The sequence below is a fragment of the Arachis hypogaea genome, chromosome 18, assembly GCF_003086295.3.
Source record: "Arachis hypogaea cultivar Tifrunner chromosome 18, arahy.Tifrunner.gnm2.J5K5, whole genome shotgun sequence".
NCBI lineage: Eukaryota > Viridiplantae > Streptophyta > Magnoliopsida > Fabales > Fabaceae > Arachis > Arachis hypogaea.
Window position 1 is genome coordinate 92,701,908 of NC_092053.1, and position 22,691 is coordinate 92,724,598.

Consider the following 22,691-nt stretch of genomic DNA (forward strand, 5'->3'; position numbering starts at 1 on the left):
CGAATTTGGGTAGCAGCATCAACGCGGCCTCCTTCTTCTCTTCACTTTCTGCTTCATTTTTCTTCTTCATTGCAGCGTTGTTGCTGCTTCTGGGTGTGTTGCGCGCTGCTACTGGGAGTAAGGAAGAGGGGTTGGGGATGTGGCGGCTGAAGGGAGAAGAAAATATGTGGGTTAGGGTTTCTGATTAGGAACTTAGGGTTTCCAATTTGGGAAATTAGGGTTTCTGAGTTTGATTTGGGAATTAGGGTTAGAAATTAGGATTTTATAAAAGAATATGGATAGATATGAATAGATATTTTGATAAAATTGGAGGGTAGAGTAATTTTAAAATCAAATATACTCTCTTAAAAATATTTAGGAACATTATTTATCAACTTATTGCTAAGTTCAATCAATTATTTCTAATTTAAATTATAAAATAAATATATTAATCATATAATTATAAAATATAGTTCAAACTCAATATTAATCATTCAAATTAAATGATATAACTTCTCATTATTTTTCTATCACTAGACTTTAATTTCAATTTATAAAATAACCAATTATAATAAAAATTGTACATAAATATTAATTGACGTAAACTTAAAGTATTTATAAATATCAATCTAATCATTTCTAAAAATAATTTCTAGGAGTTCAAATTAATAACATAATTCATTCAAAATAGAATTTATTTAAATTAAATTATACAATTCTTCTTATTTTTCAATTATCAAAATTATAATTTCAATTATACCAAATATCTAATAAAGATTATATAAGAATTCTAATTAATTTAAACTCCAATTATCATGAAACTCTATTTAATTATCATTAGTAAAATAATTTTTTTAAAATAAATCACAAATAACTAATTATTTGTTTTTCAAAAACTAGGGTTGTTACATTCTACCCACCTTAGAAAAATTTTCGCCCTCAAAAATTGCTAGACTAAAATAAGTTCAAACTGAAATCAAAGAAAGCAGAATATATGGACAAAAGTATAGGCAATGTCAAGGATGAATATTCAAAGAGTTAAGTAAGCAATCAGATTCGTAGGCAAGCAAAGATATACAAGAATGACAAGGTATGGTTGGGAAACAATCAAATCACATTCTAAGGAGGAAATTCAAACTAGAGAATTCTAATGAAAGCAACTAAGAAAAAGATGGCACGAGTTCATGTGGCACGAATAAAGATTATACGTCAAATCGAAGCTAACTTCATAACTTCTAACGCTCCCAAACCCCGTGAGTCGCATTACCTATTACTTCTATTTCGTCTATGATAACCTATTAGTGTTGCCATGTACATAAATCATTAGTATTAAGTTGGCCAGACCTAATACCATGAGGCATGCAATGGTAAACCAACAGTGTTAATCATCAGATAGTCATGCAAATAAAACTCAAACTCTTGTTACCAGAACAAGTCACAAAGCATGACAGACACTCAGAGTATGCAATGAAGCATAGTCAGTCCATTCCCAAGGCTCTAACAGGAATGAACTGCTCTGATACCATTTGTAATGACCCAACTTCCAATACGTCATGATCGTACCAAAAGTAAGGCGTTACTGACCTGTTTTCCTTATTAACTATTTAATATTGAGCCTTTAGTTCGAAATTGTGTTTCAGTTTTAGTAGAAAATGCCAGAAAATTTTGTTTTTATTTATCAAATCATATATCAAGCATCACCAAATAATAATAATCATATAATTATTAGTAAATATTATACAAACAAATTCAAGTGTAACTTAGATACAACTCCTATCCCTCTTTATAAAATAAAATCTTAAGCAACAAAGGCGAGGGAATTCTATGAAAGCAACTCAATTCAAAAACTTAACTCATAAATAAGGTCTAACAATCGCCCGCAGCTTCAAACTAAGTCTTCGAACCTGTATCACTGAAAGGGTGGAAGATTTTGGGGTGAGAACAAACACACGTTCTCAGTAGGGAATGGGAATGCCGAAAAAGTAATGAAATAGAATGCAAATAATTAACATACTCAAGAGAACTATATTTCAACAAACCTTTTTGAAAATACTTTCGTTTTTACTTTAGCTACTTAATTACCTCCTTCAAAATCTCTAACTCAAAAGAAATTCTAAAAATGAAACTAGTCACGTTAACCATCTATCAGTCACATAATTAATTCTCAATCAAAACATCAATTCTTAATCAATTTAATACATTCACAAACTAATAGTACAAGCAAGAGATTCAGTTCAACATACAAACAAGTCACAGCAAGATAAACAGCACAATCACAGGAAAGTATAATAAACAAACCCAATCAAATGCAAATGCGCAAACAAGGATGATGCATGTCTAGCCCTAGTGCAGGTAATGAGCTCATCTGTCGGTTTCTATCCGCTCCCGACGTAACCCAAAGCAGCTGAAATGGGTATGGTTTTCCAGTCAGCATAGGTACAGTTCTCACTAACCGACGTATGTGTCATATCCTCTGTAAGCAAACTCTGCCTTACAGGTGGCGGCATTCCATCCGTGTATAAAATCATATTCTCTGTAAGCAATCCTTGCTTTACAGGTGCGGCATTCTAGCCGTTTATGAATTAATATCCTCTGCAAGTAATCCCAGGTTATCAGTTATAGGTACAGCTCTCAATAGCTGTGTAACACTGGAAAACGTTCTGTGGTCGTACCACTATCTATCTGACTGCCTTCATGCAGTAGATCATCACATAATCATTCTCAGGAATTGCCATAGCGCAACAAATAAACATCTCTTGGGTTGTCTCAAGCAACAAATGACCTTTCAACAGGTCCTCTGCTTTTTATTCTCTTTTATAATCATAAATACGCAAGCGGGACAAAACCCACGTCCTTGCCAACAATTTCATAAACTGAATACCTTTTCTCAAAAGAATCAGTGTAATTATCATCATAAGTTATCATTCTCATTATTCATCTCCAGTTACATATCCTTATACAATATCTTTCTTTTTCTTTGTTCAATTATACCATACAAACTTTACATCTTTCACTTTTACAATATCTTGGCTCAAACCATTCCTCTTTACCATTCGGATTCAAATATTATAAAATTCACCAAACTCCTGAAAAGTAATCCTTTATTTCAAGCCCAAAACATAACTCTTTTCAGATTAAATCAATCTTGAAATATAGTTTCTTTCTTAAATAATTTAATTTTGAAACATAAACCTTTCTTTGGTAAATCGAAATTAAAATAGAATAATTCTTTTCTTTACTAAATAAAACTCAAGTAATATAATTTTCCAAATTCAAAGCTTCTAAAATAACTTTTCAAATGAAACCTCAGATTTTTATAAAATTTTGACAGCACCTCCCCTAAAACTCGAACTTAGCCACCCTTACGGGTTCCCTCTTTCTCCACAAATCACCAGCCCTTTTTTCAACAATTTTCAAACGGGCAATTCTCAGTCAATCAGACATTCACAATTCATAATAATTAACAAGTCAATCATACTCCACAATTCCAACTAATCCATCAAACCAACTCCAATCTCATCAATTCATATTTACTTTTCACATATCATAGAATCCTTTCAAAATTAAACTCAATCAACTAGTAATCCCAAAAATCAGCCTTTCATAATTCAAAGTCATTTACTTGTTAACAAAGTAACTATTTTAGTTTAGAAGTCATATTTCAAGAGAATAATTCGGTAATCAAACTTCAATCTTTTAACAGTTCTCAAGCATAACTCTAATTAATCATGAATCAACATTAACAAGCATCAAAACCAATTCCAACCAGTCACAAGTCAACTTCACAGCCATTCCAACATATCATATTACTAAAATCAACAACAAAACGCTTATTCTCAATAATCAAAATACAGCCACAACTCAAACCATCATCACAATAATCCCAAACCAAACACAAATCCAACTCAGTTCATCAATTATCAATACGACAATTTTTCAATAGTTAGCTCATCAAATGTCAATTTAACAAGTATTATCAAATGAATCACCATTCACAGCCACTTTTCAACCAATTCAGCAATATCACATAGGTCAGAATTTTCAACAAATCCATCAAAATCAGAAAAACCAATATCAGTCACAATATTAACCAAAATTAACCTTGTCAAATTAATTACTCATAATAACAAAAACACAGTGACATTCTCAGCCATAACCTATACTCAATAAACTAATTGAAACACCAGAATATCATCTCAATATCAAACTTAATCCAAATTTCACAACCTCAAACCAAACTTATTCCTATCAATTAATCATATTTATGAATTATTTGCAATTACTCACTAAACCTCATTGGCATTCATAAGTTAAAACTATTAATTTTGAAATAAATCCCCTACCTCGATGTCGAAACTCACGAAGATCGCCAAGCACAGCAGTTCCGTTAGCAGTTCCCAGCACCAGTTCCCATGGCAACATCAGCAACAAGGAAAACGGCATCCTCCCCTTTCTGGTTTGTGATTCCAGTAGTAGCAGTGAGATTCTCGAAACAGGATAGAATCAGAATGAGTGACAAAAACCTCTGAGCAGTTCCAGCGAGCTCCATCGGTAGTTCTTCGACGGCCAGAACGACTACAACAACAACAGACAGCTTAATGGCGGCAATGCTTTCTCGTCAGATTCCATAAACCAGAAGCAGAGGTAGAACAACATCTTCTTCCCTTGATTCTCACGGTGCTCCTCTTCTCTGTACACATAGTGACAATGGCTTCCTTTGGTGGCAGCTCAGACGGTGAACTCCACCCACGGCGACGGCGACACTCTCTTCCATAAACCTTGGCGGCAGCGGCGAACTCAGATGGTGGCAGTGGCGATGGCCGTTCCAACGGAGGCGACGTGACGGCAGCTACCAGACACGGCGCCTTCTCCCTCCCGATCTGGTTCGCGCTCGTCTATCCCTCTCTCCCCTGGCGACGGCGAAGACGGCATGGCTGTAGCGGCTGCGCGATGCGACGGGGACTGGGCAGCTCCTCCAGCATCGCGTTTTCTCCCTCCTCCTCTCGGTGATAGAGGCGCGACTCATGGCTCCGTGGACGGGACAACCATGGCGGCGCGGATTTGGGTATCAGCATCAACGCGGCCTCCTTCTTCTCTTCACTTTCTGCTTCATTTTTCTTCTTTATTGCAGCGTTGTTGCTGCTTCTGGGTGTGTTGCGCGCTGGTGCTGGGAGTAAGGAAGAGGGGTTGGGGATGTGGCGGCTGAAGGGAGAAGAAAATGTGTGGGTTAGGGTTTCTGATTAGGAACTTAGGGTTTCCAATTTGGGAAATTAGGGTTTCTGAGTTTGATTTGGAAATTAGGGTTAGAAATTAGGATTTTATAAAAGAATATAGATAGATATGAATAGATATTTTGATAAAATTGGAGGGTAGAGTAATTTTAAAATCAAATATACTCTCTTAAAAATATTTAGGAACATTATTTATCAACATATTGCTAAGTTCAATCAATTATTTCTAATTTAAATTATAAAATAAACATATTAATCATATAATTATAAAATATAGTTCAAACTCAATATTAATCATTCAAATTAAATGATATAACTTCTCATTATTTTTCTATCACTAGACTTTAATTTCAATTTATAAAATAACCAATTATAATAAAAATTGTACATAAATATTAATTGACGTAAACTTAAAGTATTTATAAATATCAATCTAATCATTTCTAAAAATAATTTCTAGGAGTTCAAATTAATAAATTAGTTCATTCAAAATAGAATTTATTTAAATTAAATTATACAATTCTTCTTATTTTTCAATTATCAAAATTATAATTTTAATTATACTAAATATCTAATAAAGATTATATAAGAATTTTAATTAATTTAAACTCCAATTATCATGAAACTCTATTTAATTATCATTAGTAAAATAATTTTTTTAAAATAAATCACAAATAACTAATTATTTGATTTTCAAAAACTAGGGTTGTTACAGCAACTATGGCAAATTATATATTGTTGCGAAGCCCCGGATGTTAGCTTTCCAACGCAATTAAAACCGCCTCATTTAGACCTCTGTAGCTCAAGTTATGGTCGATTTAGTATGAAGAGGTCAGGCTAGACAACTCAGCAATTCCTTCAGTTTCTTGTATTCCTTCCACTTTTGCATGCTTCCTTTCTATTCTCTAAGCCATTCCTGCCCTATAAACCTTGAAAACACTTAACACACATATCAAGGCATCGAATGGTAATAAGAGAAGATTAATAATTAGTAATTTTAAGGCCAAAGAAGCATGTTTTCAATCAAAGCACAGAATCAGGAAGGAAAATGTAAAACATGCGAATTCTATGAATAATTGTGAGAGTGGATAAAATCCACTCAATTAAGCACAAGATGTACCACAAAATAGTGGTGCATCAAATCTCCCCACACTTAAACATTAGCATGTCCTCATGCTAAGCTCAGGAGAAGCTATAAGCAGTGAAGAGGAAATGGTAGAAAGTATGAGATGCAACCTATCTATATGAATGCAACTACATGCAGAATGTTTCTATCCACTTGGTTAAAATTAAACAAGTTCTTCAGGACAAATATAAATAAGATTCCACTAATTCAAATCATACAATAAAAACAAGAAAACTTGTAAGAAGATAGCTCATAAAAGCAGGGAACATAGAATCAAGCATTGAACCCTCATTGGTAGTGTATATCACTCTAACTCTCAAGTGTCTAGGGCTAATCACTCTATTCTTCTCTAGTCATGCTTTCTAAACTTTGTTCTTCATCTAACCAATCAACAAATATTTAGTATACCAATGCAAACATCATGAGGTCTTTTCAAGGTTGTAATGGGGCTAAGGTAAGGGTGAGGATATATGTATGGCCAATTGAGCTATAATATGAATCTTTGACTAACCTAAGTTCTCACCTAACACACACACACTGAGTTAAATCTCAATTTGGCCCCTGAAATTTGACCTGATGCTCAAAATGACCCCCACAATTTTGTTGGCCCCAATTAGAACCCTCATATTTGCAATTGTGGCTCCAGCTTACCCCTGGGATCATCTCCGTCACCGGAATGCTGATCTAGCACAATTGCATGACATGGTAGACACTACTTAAACGACGGCGCATTGGTTTCGCACTCAAATCCTTTGGAAACCACGTAGTGTAAGGGTTTTCTTGATGTTTTGCAACTTATGATCGTCCTAGTAGAAAGAAAGAGAGTTTTAACCCACAAAAAACTAAAACAACGTGGTTTCCAAAGGGTTTGGGCGCGACACCAATACGCCGTCGTTTAAGTAGTGTCCACCATGTCATGTAATTACATCAGATCAGTATTTTGCTGACGAAGATGATCACAGGGGCAAGTAAGAGCCACAATTGCAAATTTGGGGGTTCTAATTGGGGCCAACAAAATTGTGGGGGTCATTCTGAGCATTGGACTAAATTTCACGGACCAAATTGAGATTTAACTCCACACACACTCTATGTAATTCTAATTCATGCCTAGCTACCCAATACTCCCACTCTTGTATGTTTCACAAACTCATATATCAACTTTTCTTTAATTTTATCACATATGCATTGATCTTTTATTAAACTTAACATTGGGGTAATTTTGTCCCCTTATTTATTTTTTATTTTTTTTATTTTTTTATTTTTTTATTTTTTTATTTTTTTTAATTAAAGATATAAAAGTAAACATAACATATCAATACACATGGATTTTTAATTTTTCTGGTCTCACATGAGTAGGTACCCAAATTCCCAATATTTTGTCAATGAAACACTGTACACTTTCATCAACCCAAGTTCCCATAGTTCCCCATACTTAATTGACACACAATCTCTATCTTAAGCTAACCAAAGATTTAATTGGGGTAATTAATTATTTTTTCGCTTAAGGCTAGTGATGTGGTAAAATATAGAACAAACGGGGATTAAAAGGCTCAAGGTGGCAAACAAAGGTGATTGAAAGGGTAGGCTATTTGGGATAAGTGAGCTAATAACAAAAGATGGCCTTAATCATATGCAAGCATGTAAATACACTAAACAATAGACATATAGAATGGAACAAAATATAGATTACAGTAATAGAGAAGAAAACACACAAGAAAAAATATTATGGTTAAATAGCGTAACCATGTAATTAAGCTCAAATCTCACAGGTTGTGTGTTCTTAGCTATAATTCATGTTCCAAATTATAATCCTCAGACAAGTTTAATAAAAAGGTTTTAATTTAAATTAGTGAAATACTATAAAAAGGGTCTTGAAAAGAAACTAATTACTCTAAACAAGTAGTTGATGAGCGGATAATTTATACGCTTTTTGACATTGTTTTTAGTATGTTTTTAGTAGGATCTAGTTACTTTTAGGGATGTTTTCATTAGTTTTTATGTTAAATTCACATTTCTGGACTTTACTATGAGTTTGTGTATTTTTCTGTGATTTCAGGTATTTTCTGGCTGAAATTGAGGGACTTGAGCAGAAATCAGATTCAGAGGTTGAAAAAGGACTACTGATGCTGTTGGATTCTGACCTCCCTGCACTCAAAGTGGATTTTCTGGAGCTACAGAACTCGAAATGGCGCGCTTCCAATTGCGTTGGAAAGTAGACACCCAGGGCTTTCCAAAAATATATAATAGTTTATACTTTGGCCAAGAATTGACGACGTAAACTGGCGTTCAACGCCAGCCTTCTGCCCAAATCTGGCGTCCAGCGCCAAAAAAGGATCCAAAACCAGAGTTGAACGCCCAAACTGGCACAGAAACTGGCGTTCAACTCCACAAATGGCCTCTGCACGTGCTACACTTAAGCTCAGCCCAAACACACACCAAGTGGGTCCCGGAAGAGGATTTATGCATCAATTACTTACTCATGTAAACCCTAGTGACTAGTTTATTATAAATAGGACCTCTTACTATTGTATTAGGCATCCTGGATCGTATTTTGATCCTGTGATCTCGTTTAGGGGGCTGGCCATCTCGGCCATGCCTGGACCTTTCACTTATGTATTCTTAACGGTAGAGTTTCTACACTCCATAGATTAAGGTGTGGAGCTCTGCTGTTCCTCAAAGATTAATGCAAAGTACTACTGTTTTCTATTCAATTCTTCTTATTTCGCTTCTAAGATACCCATTCGCACCCAAGAACGTGATGAAGGTGATGATTATGTGTGACGCTCATCATCCTTCCCCCTTATGAACGCGTGCCTGACAAACACTTCTGTTCTACATGAATTAAGCTAGAATGAGTATCTCTTAGATCTCCTAACCAGAATCTTCGTGGCGTAAGCTAGAATGATGGCGGCATTCAAGAGAATCCGGAAGGTCTAAACCTTGTCTGTGGTATTCTGAGTAGGATTCAATGATTGAATGACTGTGACGAGCTTCAAACTCGCGATTGTTGGGCGTTAGTGACAGACGCAAAAGGATAGTAAATCCTATTCCAGCATGATCGAGAACCGACAGATGAATAGCCGTGCCGTGACAGGGTGCGTGAGCATATGATTCACTGAGAGGAGGGGATGTAGCCACTGACAACGGTGATGCCCTTGCATACAGCCAGCCATGGAAAAGAGTAAGATTGATTGGATGAAGATAGCAGGAAAGCAGAGGTTCAGAGGAACGAAAAGCATCTCCATTCGCTTATCTGAAATTCCTACCAATGATTTACATAAGTATCTCTATCCCTATTTTATTAATTAATATTCGAAAACACCATTATCACTTTATATCTGCCTGACTGAGATTTACAAGGTGACCATAGCTTGCTTCATACCAACAATCTCCGTGGGATTCGACCCTTACTCACGTAAGGTATTACTTGGACGACCTAGTGCACTTGCTGGTCAGTTGAACGGAGTTGTGTCCACACATAGAGCCACAATGAGGATTCAATACAATTATATATTGTTACTCTCACACAAGTACAAAGAACATGGAACACAATTTCGTGCACCAAGTTTTTGGCGCCGTTGCCGGGGATTGTTCGAGTTTGGACAACTGACGGTTCATCTTGTTGCTCAGATCAGGTAATTTTCTCTTTGTTTTCTTTTCAAAAACTTTTCAAAAATAATTTCAAAAATCTCTCATCTGTTTTCGAAGAAAAAAAAAATAATAAAAATGTTTTCAAAAATTTTATTCAAGATTTTTAAGAATGAATTCTAGTGTTTCATGATGATTTGTTGAATCCTGGCTGGCTGTAAGCCATGTCCAATCCTTTGGACTGGGATTTCAACTTATCATCACAAGAGATTCTCACACACTTAGTTGTTCTATACATGAAAAAACTTACATGCTAAAGCTTGGCTGGCTATTAAGCCATGCCTGACCCTTTGATTGGAGCTTTAGAGCATAAGATTCCTGGAATTCATATTAAAAATTTTGAAATCCTTATTTTTATTTTTCACAATAATTTTCGAAAAAAAATAATAAATAAAAATACAAAAAAATTAGAAAATCATAAAAATCAAAAATATTTTTCTGTTTCTTGTTTGAGTCATGTGTCATGTTATAAGTTTGGTGTCAATTGCATATGCATCTTGCATTTTTTCGAAAATATCATGCATTCATAGTGTTCTTCATGATATTCAAGTTGTTCTTGGTAAGTCTTCTTGTTTGATCTTGATGATTTTTTGTTTTGTGTCTTTCCATGTTTATCATATGCATTCTTGAATTCTTAGTGTCTAAGCATTAAAGAATTCTAAGTTTGGTGTCTTGCATGTTTTATTTGCATTAAAAATTTTTCAAAAGTCTGTCTATGATGTTCATCTTGACATTCATAGTGTTCTTGGTGTTCATCTTGACATTCATAGCATTCTTGCATGCATTCATTGTTTTGATCTAAAAATTTCATGCATTGCATAATTTTCATGTTTTTCATAAAAATTTCAAAAATAAAAAAAAAAATATCTTTCCCTTTTTCTCTCATCAAATTCGAAAATTTGAGTTGACTTTTTCAAAAATTTTTAAAATCAAGTTGTTTCTTATGAGTCAAATCAAATTTTCAATTTGAAAATCTTATCTTTTTCAAAATCTTTTTCAAAAATCAAATCTTTTTCAAAATTCATGGTTATTTTCGAAAATTCCAAAAAAAAAAAATAATTTTCAAAAACCTTTCTCTTATTTTATATCATAATTTTCGAAAATAACATAATCAATTAATGTTTTGATTCAAAAATTTGAAGTTTGTTACTTGCTTGTTAAGAAAGATTCAAACTTTAAGTTCTAGAATCATATCTTGTGATTTCTTATGAAATCAAATCATTAATTGAGATTTTAAAAAAATCAAATCTTTTTCAAAACTAATTTCTATCATATCTTTTCAAAAATATCTTCTTATCTTATCTTTTTCAAAAATATCTTTTCAAAATATCTTTCCTAACCTCCTAACTACTTATCTTTTCAAAATTGGTTTTCAAAATTTGTTTCAACTAACTAACAAACTTTTTGTTTGTTTCTTAACTTTTTCAAAACCACCCAACTAATTCTCCCTCTCAATTTTCGAAAATATCTTCCCCCTTTTTCAAAAATTTCTTTTTTATTAACTAATTAATCTTATTTTTATTTTTAATTAAAAAAAATTCGAAAAAATACTAAACTTTTTCAAAAACTATTTTCAAAAATCACTAACTCCTTTTCAAAAATAAATTTTGAAAATTCCCTCCTTCTCTCCCATCTCATTCTATTTATTCATTCATATCCTAACATCTCATCTCACATTCCAATCCTCACAGTTGTGTTTCTTCCTTTACATCACATCCTTTATCTCCCCCTCTTCTTCTACTTACAAAGGGATCCCTATACTGTGGTATAAAGGATCTCTATTATTATTATCATTTTTCTGGCCATTCTTCCTTGTCATATGAGCAGGAGCAAGGATAAGAACATTCTTGTGGAAGCAGATCCAGAACCTGAAAGGACTCTGAAGAGAAAATTAAGAGAAGCTAAAATACAACAATCCAGAGATAACCTTTCAGAAATTTTCGAACAGGCAGAGGAGATGGCAGGCGAAAATAATAATAATGAAAGGAGGATGCTTGGTGACTTTACTGCACCTAATTCCAATTTACATGGAAGAAGCATCTCCATTCCTGCCATTGGAGCAAACAACTTTGAGCTGAAACCTCAGTTAGTTTCTCTGATGCAGCAAAACTGCAAGTTTCATGGACTTCCATCCGAAGATCCTTTTCAGTTCTTAACTGAATTCTTGCAGATATGTGATACTGTTAAGACTAATGGCGTAAATCCTGAAATCTACAGGCTCATGCTTTTCCCTTTTGCTGTAAGAGACAGAGCTAGATTATGGTTGGATTCTCAACCTAAAGACATCCTGAACTCTTGGGATAAGCTGGTCACGGCTTTCTTAGCCAAGTACTTTCCTCCTCAAAAGCTGAGCAAGCTTAGAGCTGATGTTCAAACCTTCAGACAGAAAGAAGGTGAATCTCTCTATGAAGCTTGGGAAAGATACAAACAGTTGACCAAAAAGTGTCCTTCTGACATGCTTTCAGAATGGACCATCCTGGATATATTCTATGATGGTCTGTCTAAGCTATCAAAGATGTCACTGGACACTTCTGCAGGTGGATCCATTCACCTAAAGAAAACGCCTGCAGAAGCTCAAGAACTCATTGACATGGTTGCTAATAACCAGTTCATGTACACTTCTGAAAGGAATCCTGTGAATAATGGGACGCCTATGAAGAAGGGAGTTCTTGAAGTTGATACTCTGAATGCCATATTGGCTCAGAATAAAATATTGACTCAGCAAGTCAATATGATTTCTCAGAGTCTGCATGGAATGCAAGCTGCATCCAACAGTACTCAAGAGGCATCTTCTGAAGAAGAAGCCTATGATCCTGAGAACCCTGTAATAGCAGAGGTAAATTATTTAGGTGAACCTTATGGAAACACCTATAACTCAACATGGAGAAATCATCCAAATTTCTCATGGAAGGATCAGAAGCCTCAACAAGGCTTTAACAATGGTGGAAGAAACAGGTTTAGCAATAGCAAACCTTTTCCATCATCAACTCAGCAACAGACAGAGAACTCTGAACAAAATGCTTCTAATTTAGCAAATCTAGTCTCTGATCTATCTAAGGCCACTGTAAGTTTCATGAATGAAACAAGGTCTTCCATTAGAAATCTGGAAGCACAAGTGGGCCAGCTGAGTAAAAGGATCACTGAAATCCCTCCTAGTACTCTCCCAAGCAATACAGAAGAGAATCCAAAAGGAGAGTGCAAGGCCATTGACATAAGCGCCATGGCCGAACCTGTAAGGAAAGGAGAGGACGTGAATCCCAAGGAGGAAGACCTCCTGGGACGTCCAGTGATCAATAAGGAGCTTCCCTCTGAGGAATCAAGGAACTCTGAGGCTCATCTAGAGACCATAGAGATCCCATTGAACCTCCTTATGTCCTTCATGAGCTCTGATGAGTATTCCTCTTCTGAAGAGAATGAGGATGTTACTGAAGAGCAAACTGCCAAGTTTCTTGGTGCAATCATGAAGCTGAATGCCAAATTATTTGGCATTGATGCTTGGGAAGTTGAACCTCCCTTGTTCATCAATGAACTAAGTGATCTGGATCAACTGACATTGCCTCAGAAGAGACAGGATCCTGGAAAGTTCATAATACCCTGTACCATAGGCACCATGATCTTTAAGGCTCTGTGTGACCTTGGTTCAGGAATAAACCTCATGCCCCTCTCTGTAATAGAGAAACTGGGAATCTATGGGGTGCAAGCTGCTAAAATCTCACTAGAGATGGCAGACAGCTCAAGAAAACAGGCTTATGGACAAGTAGAGGACGTGTTAGTAAAGGTTGAAGGCCTTTACATCCCTGCTGATTTCATAGTCCTGGAAACTGGAAAGGAAGAGGATGAATCCATCATCCTAGGAAGACCTTTCCTGGCCACAGCAAGAGCTGTGATTAATGTTGACAGAGGTGAAATATTCCTTCAATGGAATGAGAACTCCCTTGTATTCAAAACTCAAGGATCTCCCTCTGCAACCATAGAGAGGAAGCAAGAAAAGCTTCTCTCCAAGCAGAGTCAACCAGAGCCCCCACAGTCAAACTCTAAGTTTGGTGTTGGGAGGCCACAACCAAACTCTAAGTTTGGTGTTGAACTCCCATATCCAAACTCTAAGTTTGGTGTTGGAGAGTCTCAACAAAGCTCTGCACATCTGTGAGGCTCCATGAGAGCCCACTGTCAAGCTATTGACATTAAAGAAGCGCTTGTTGGGAGGCAACCCAATGTGTATCTAATTCTTATTTTTATTGTTTTTCATGTTTTCTTAGGTTAATGATCATGTGGAGTCACAAAATAAATAGAAAAATTGAAAACGGAATCAAAAATAGCAGAAGAAAAATCACACCCTGGAGGAGCATCTGTCTGGCGTTCAAACGCCAGAACAGAGCATAGTTCTGGCGCTGAATGCCCAGAATGGGAGCATCCTAGCGCTGAACGCCCAGAACAAGCATGGTTCTGGCGTTCAACGCCAGAAAAGGCAGCAAAGGGGCGTTGAACGCCCAAAAAGGGCACCAACCTGGCGCTGAACGCCCAGAGTTGTGTGCAAGGGCATTTTACATGCCTAAATTGGTGCAGGGATGTAAATGCCTTGACACCTCAGGATCTGTGGACCCCACAGGATCATCTCAGGATCTGTAGACCCCACAGGATCCCCACTTTACCTCCTCATAATCCTAGTTTTTATTTCCACATCTTCTTCTTCATCTATTCCTTCTTCTTTTGCTCGAGGGCGAGCAACATTCTAAGTTTGGTGTGGTAAAACAATTATGTAAAGGATCTATAGCTCAGTGGTAGAACATTTGACTGCAAATCAAGAGATCCCTGAGATACCTCAGGGGATACATTTTCTTCCACACAATTATTGGAAGCAACTAAGGGTGGAATATCAAGAGCACTCCATCATCCTTCATGAAATCAGAGAAGATCTAAAAGCAATAAAGGAGGAGCAACAAAGACAAGGAAGAGACATAGAAAAGTTCAAGGACATCATTGGTTCCTCAAAAAGGAAACGCCACCATTACTAAGGTGGATTCATTCCTTGTTCTTATTTCTTCTGTTTTTCGTTTTCTATGTTATGTACTTATCTGTGTTTGTGTCTTCATTACATGATCATTAGTAGTTAGTAACTTTGTCTTAAAGTTATGAATGTCCTATGAATCCATCACCTCTCTTAAATGAAAAATGTTTTAATTCAAAAGAACAAGAAGTACATGAGTTTCGAATTTATCCTTGAACTTAGCTTAATTATATTGATGTGGTGACAATGCTTCTTGTTTTCTGAATGTATGATTGAACAGTGCATATGCCTTTTGAAGTTGTTGTTTAAGAATGTTAAATATGTTGGCTCTTGAAAGAATGATGACTAGGAGACATGTTATTTGATAATCTGAAAAATCATAAAAATGATTCTTGAAGCAAGAAAAAGCAGCAAAGAACAAAGCTTGCAGAAAAAAAAAATTAGGCGAAAAAAAAATTAGAAAGAAAAAGAAAAAGCAAGCAGAAAAAGCCAAAAGCTCTTAAAACCAAGAGGCAAGAGCAAAAAGCCAATAACCCTTAAAACCAAAAGGCAAGGGCAATAAAAAGGATCCCAAGGCTTTGAGCATCAGTGGATAGGAGGGCCTAAAGGAATAAAATCCTGGTCTAAGCGGCTAAACCAAGCTGTCCCTAACCATGTGCTTGTGGCGTGTAGGTGTCAAGTGAAAACTTGGGACTGAGCGGTTAAAGTCAAGGTCCAAAGCAAAAAAACAAAGAGTGTGCTTAAGAACCCTGGACACCTCTAATTGGGGACTTTAGCAAAGCTGAGTCACAATCTGAAAAGGTTCACCCAATTATGTGTCTGTGGCATTTATGTATCCGGTGGTAATACTGGAAAACAAAGTGCTTAGGGCCACGGCCAAGACTCATAAAGAAGCTGTGTTCAAGAATCATCATACTGAACTAGGAGAGTCAATAACACTATTCGAAATCTGAAGTTCCTATAGATGCCAATCATTCTGAACCTCAATGGATAAAGTGAGATGCCAAAACTATTCAAGAGGCAAAAAGCTATAAGTCCCGCTCATATGATTGGAGCTATGTTTCATTGATAGTTTGGAATTTATAGTATCTTCTCTTCTTTTTATCCTATTTGATTTTCAGTTGCTTGGGGACAAGCAACAATTTAAGTTTGGTGTTGTGATGAGCGGATAATTTATACGCTTTTTGACATTGTTTTTAGTATGTTTTTAGTAGGATCTAGTTACTTTTAGGGATGTTTTCATTAGTTTTTATGTTAAATTCACATTTCTGGACTTTACTATGAGTTTGTGTGTTTTTCTGTGATTTCAGGTATTTTCTGGCTGAAATTGAGGGACTTGAGCAGAAATCAGATTCAGAGGTTGAAAAAGGACTGCTGATGCTGTTGGATTCTGACCTCCCTGCACTCAAAGTGGATTTTCTGGAGCTACAGAACTCGAAATGGCGCGCTTTCAATTGCGTTGGAAATTAGACACCCAAAGCTTTCCAGCAATATATAATAGTTTATACTTTGGCCAAGAATTGATGACATAAACTGGCGTTCAACGCCAGCCTTCTGCCCAAATCTGGCGTCCAGCGCCAGAAAAGGATCCAAAACCAGAGTTGAACGCCCAAACTGGCACAGAAACTGGCGTTCAACTCCACAAATGGCCTCTGCACGTGCTACACTTAAGCTCAGCCCAAACACACACCAAGTGGGCCCCGGAAGTGGATTTATGCATCAATTACTTACTCATGTAAACCCTAGTGACTAGTTTATTATAAATAGGACCTCTTACTATTGTATTAGGCATCCTGGATCGTATTTTGATCCTGTGATCTCGTTTAGGGGGCTGGCCATCTCGGCCATGCCTGGACCTTTCACTTATGTATTCTTAACGGTAGAGTTTCTACACTCCATAGATTAAGGTGTGGAGCTCTGCTGTTCCTCAAAGATTAATGCAAAGTACTACTGTTTTCTATTCAATTCTTCTTATTTCGCTTCTAAGATACCCATTCACACCCAAGAACGTGATGAAGGTGATGATTATGTGTGACGCTCATCATCCTTCCCCCTTATGAACGCGTGCCTAACAAACACTTCTGTTCTACATGAATTAAGCTAGAATGAGTATCTCTTAGATCTCCTAACCAGAATCTTCGTGGCGTAAGCTAGAATGATGGCGGCATTCAAGAAAATCCGGAAGGTCTAAACCTTGTCTGTGGTATTCTGAGTAGGATTCAATGATTGAATGACTGTGACGAGCTTCAAACTCGCGATTGTTGGGCGTTAGTGACAGACGCAAAAGGATAGTAAATCCTATTCCAGCATGATCGAGAACCGACAGATGAATAGCCGTGCCGTGACAGGGTGCGTGAGCATATGATTCACTGAGAGGAGGGGATGTAGCCACTGACAACGGTGATGCCCTTGCATACAGCCAGCCATGGAAAGGAGTAAGATTGATTGGATGAAGATAGCAGGAAAGCAGAGGTTCAGAGGAACGAAAAGCATCTCCATTCGCTTATCTGAAATTCCTACCAATGATTTACATAAGTATCTCTATCCCTATTTTATTAATTAATATTCGAAAACACCATTATCACTTTATATCTGCCTGACTGAGATTTACAAGGTGACCATAGCTTGCTTCATACCAACAATCTCCGTGGGATTCGACCCTTACTCACGTAAGGTATTACTTGGACGACCCAGTGCACTTGCTGGTCAGTTGAACGGAGTTGTGTCCACACATAGAGCCACAATGAGGATTCAATACAATTATATATTGTTACTCTCACACAAGTACAAAGAACATGGAACACAATTTCGTGCACTAGTAGTGGTAGAAGAACATGCACAAAATCAAACAAACATGCAATCAAACATGCAAATGCAACAACTAACTACAAAGAAAATTAAACAATGGTGTTGAAAAGAAGGTAACTAACCCACGGAAGTCGGTATCGACCTTCCCATAGTTAAAGATTGCACTGTCCTCGGTGCATGCTCAGATGTGCAAGTGGACAGGTGGCTACAACTGATGCTGTTCTCTAGAGATTGTGCAGATGGACTTGTCTGTTGCCCCATGTAAACGTCTTCCGATTCTCTTCCCGGTGGCCATCCTGAAAGAAGAGAAAAGGGAAGAAAAGTAACCCAAAAATAAAGATAGAAAATAAATAAAATATGGTTGGGTTAATACAAAATAATGAGGGTCTCAATTACATGGTAGCTACAGCATGCAAGTGAGAAAACAGTAGAAGCAAATGACATATCAATAGTGCAAAAATTGCAACAAAGGAGAAGAGAGTGTGGGTAATAAAAGACAGTGTAAGTTCATATCAATGTAAAAGGAATACAAGGATTATAAAATATTAGCATTGACTTGTAAATAATATCACCCAACAGTGTAAAACAAGTTACTAAGCACCAAAATAATACCAGAAAAGATACAACAGTTGAATAAGAGCATTTAACACCAATGGTAAAATAATAAACTTAGAAAGGAAAATAAAACATGCACAAGATGAAAATGCAATGCAATGAATGAAAGTATGCACACAAATTAAGTAAAATAGAATGAAAGAGAATAATGATGAGAAGTTAAAGAGGTGAAGAAGAAGAAAGTAAGAAAGGAGGAAGAAAGAAGGGGAAAAGATGGAAGAAAAGAGAAAGGAATGAAAAATGGGACCTGACGCGCACGCGCAGAGGACGCGTGCGCGTGAAAACTATATTCGCCATGCGACGCGTACGCGTCACCCACGTGTACGCGTGGGTGGTCTGAAAGCAAAAGGACGCGCACGCGTCAGGGACGCGTACACGTGGATGATTTTGTGCCTCTAGCACAGTACCAGCCCTAGACCATCATAACTCTCTGTTCAGCACGCTATTGACACCGATTTCCAGGGTCACGCGTACACGTCATCGAAGCTCACGCGTGGGATGCTGAAATTGCAAGCGACGCGTACGCGTGGGCTTGTTTGTGCCTAAAGCACGCTTCCAGCCCTGTTTCCACACAACTTTCTATTCAATTTTTATTTTTCACGCACACACCTATGACGCGTACGCGTCAGCGACTGATGCGTGGAAGAAGTTAACCAATTAAGAGAATTCAAATAAGAGAACAGCGTTGAACGTATAGCTCTTAACCAACTAAGATCCGTCTCACCAATTTAAAAAGGGTTGTCACAAATTTTAGAAATAAAAGTACTGGGAATATGGGTCCCAGGTCGTCTCCCAATGAGTTGCAGGAAAGAGTGCTAATTTATTAATCAGAAAATTCCCAGAAAAGTTTGAGTTTTGATAATGAGTAATTAAAATAATTGTGAATTAAAACAATAAAAATAAACTAAAAATAACTATTGATTTTCTAAATAAAAGGCCTTGACTGGGGGAATAATTAAATGGAAGTTCTATCTTTGTTGGAATCTTCTCAAATATAGTGTAAAGAGGTTGTTGTTCTCACTCGGTTAACCCTTACTGAGTAAAGAAAAGTATAGTGATTGAACTAACTCTTACCCGCAATTCCTAGTCCTTTCCCTTAGGGAGGTCTAGTGTTAGTAGGTACAGAATTAGCCTACAACATCCAATTTAACTAATCACTTGAGCATTCCAACTCAAGTGTCTCCTCTTAATCACCCCCATGTCAAGTGGAGAATCTACTCCATTAACATGGAATTAATAATCATAAAAATATATGAAGACATAATTGAATAAAATAAAATAGAGAGAATTAAAATTAATTAAAAATAAAAATAACTCTATATATTAATAAACTCAAAATGTAACATACTTAATTGAATAGGGTCAATAATCAACTGAAAAGAGTAAAGGATAAAGGAACAAACTAAAGTAGTGTCTTCACGGAGGTAATGGCTCTTCAACATCCACAATCTCAAAACAAAAGCATAAACTATCAATGTAACACTAATCTAGATTCAGATCTAAAACTAAAGTAATCCTAATATGATGAATCTGAATGTGTGTGGATGCGTGTTGAGTCTCTGCATGTTTCCTCGCTTTATTCTGTGTTTCTGGGCCAAAAATTAGGTTAAAACGCGGCCCGAAATCGCCCTCAGCATATTCTGTAATTTCTACAGATCGCGCAGGTCACGCATATGCGTCGTCCACGCGTTCGCGTCATTCAGCGATCTTCCTTGCCACACGTTCACGTCATTCATGCGTTCGCGTCATTCATGCTGATTCCAATCCACGCGTTTGCGTCAGGCACGCGTTCGCGTCGCTGCGATTTCTCCATTTCACGCGTTCGCGTGAGCCATGCGCTCGCGTCGGTGTTCGCTGGTCATCTCCTTAGTTTCTTGTGTTCTTTCCATTTTTACAAGCTTCCTCTCCATTCTCTAAGCCATTCTTGCCCTATGAAGCCTGAAACACTTAACACACGGATCACGACATCGAATGGTATAAAGGAGGATAAAAATACATAATTAGAAGGTCTCTAGGAAGCAAGTTTTCAATCACGGAACAATTTTAGGAAGGGATTGTAAATACATGCTAATCATATGAATAAGTGGGTAAAGACTTGATAAAACCACACAATTAAACACAATATAAATCATAAAATAATAGTTTATCAACCTCCCCACACTTAAACATTAGCATGTCCTCATGCTTAGCTTAAGGAGATAAAATAAATGAGTAGGGAAATGTAAAACTCATGCAACGCAATGCAACCTATATATATGAATGCAACTATATGATTCTTGTCTACTTGGTTAAAATAAGTAAGCTCTTCAAGACAAATATAAATTAGATTTCACTAATTCAATTTATATAGTAAAAACAGGTAACATTGTAAGAAGGCGGCTCATGAAAGCAGGGAACATAGAATTAAGCATTGAACCCTCACTGATGGTGTATGTGCACTCTAGTCTCTCAAGTGTATAGGGTAATCACTCTACTCTTCTCTAATCATGCTTTCTAAACTTTGTTTCTCACCTAACCAATCAACAATAATTAATGTACCAATGCAAACATCATGAGGTCTTTTCAAGGCTGTAATGGGGCTAAGGTAAGAGTAAGGGTATATATATATGGCTAAGTGAGCTATAAATTGAATCTTTAATTAACCTAAGCTTTCACCTAACATACATACACTCTATATAACTCTAGAATCATGCCTAGCTACCCAAAAATTTTCACTTCTGCATTACACACTCATGCATCAACTTTCTTTTAATTTTTATCACATATGCATTGATCTTTGAACTTAACTTAACTTAGAAGCAGGGTGATTTTGTCCCCTTATTTATTTATTTATTGAATACTTTTGAATTTTTTTTATATGAAAATAAATATAGCTTATCAATGCACATGGATTTTAAATTTTCATAGTTTCACATGAGTAGGTACCCAAATTCCCATTATTTTATCATGACACATTCCCTTATTAACCCATGTTCCCACAATTTTCCCATACTTAATTAACACACAATTTTTATCTTAAGCTAACCATAGATTCAATTGGGATATTTAATTGTTTTTCCACTTAAGGCTAGTAATGTGGTAAAATATAGAACAAATGGGATTTAAAAGGCTCAAAGTGACTAACAAAGATAATTTAAAGGGTATGCTTATTTGGGATAAGTGAGCTAAAATCAAATAATGGCCTCAATCATGTGCATGCATATAACACATTGAACATTGGACATATAGGATGAAACAAAATAAAGATTACAATCATAAGGAAGTGAACACACAAGAATAAAATATTTTTGGTTAAATGATGTAACCATATAATTAAGCTCAAATCTCACAGGTTGTGTGTTCTTAGCTTTTTAAAATATTTTCCAAATACAACTTCAAATAAATTTAACACAAAAGATTTATTTTAAATTAGTGAAATTTTTCAAAAAGTAGGGTCTTAGAAGAAACTTATTAATTTTCAATCAAGCAAAACATGCATGCAATTAACCTATTACTATGCAATTTATTCTATCTAAACAAAAGAAAAATTAACTAAATATCCTATTTTATTGGTGTTTAGGGAAGAGAATTTACCTCCGGAAGTTAGGTACTGACCGACCTCCCCACACTTAAGACTTTGCACCGTCCTCGGTGCCATCTATCAGGAACAAAGGGGTGCTGGTAGCAGTATCTCCACCATTGGGACCGTCATGGCTCCCTGTGCTAGTAAATGAAGTGGAGTCCGGGGTGTCTGGGTCTTTGTCAGGTCTGTATTTTTCCATAAATAGCTCCTTAAGGTATATGAATCGGCGCTGGTTACAGCGCTCTCTTAGCTTTGCTTTGTGTTCCTGCCGATCCAACCTTTCAAGTATTTGATGGAGCAGTTGGTTTGTTGTAGGTGCTTGTGGTGTGGAAGAAGAGGGGATGTCTTCTGCTGGTTCTGTGCTCCGATTGATAGTGGCTGCTGGAGGTCTGATATACTTCCCGTTAAGGACGTATTGATCATCTCGTGGGATCATGGCCTTGGTATCCCCAGCTCTATAGGAGACTCCGGCTGTTGAGACAAGATCTGAAACCAAGGCGAAAAAAGGAAAGTTGTCCGCAATTTGTACGTGTCCCATAGCATTCTGAATATGTCTTGGTAAGTTTATAGGCTGGTCTGTAAGGATACACCAGAGTAAAACAGCCATGTCTGCAGTGAAGGAGGACTTGTGAGTACTCGAAAAGACGTAATGGGACATGATTTGTGCCCATACTCGAGCTTCCAAAGTAAGTGCTGAAGCCAATATGCCCTTAGGTC

General features: G+C 36.5%; 1 non-coding gene across 1 annotated transcript; it reads right to left on the reverse strand.

Moving 5' to 3' along the window:
- Nucleotides 1-12,337: 12,337 nt before the first annotated feature.
- LOC112774432 (small nucleolar RNA R71) lies at nucleotides 12,338-12,445 on the reverse strand. The gene has a single exon (XR_003188924.1). It is a non-coding gene; the product is annotated as a small nucleolar RNA R71 (small nucleolar RNA).
- Between the last annotated feature and the right edge of the window lie 10,246 nt (nucleotides 12,446-22,691).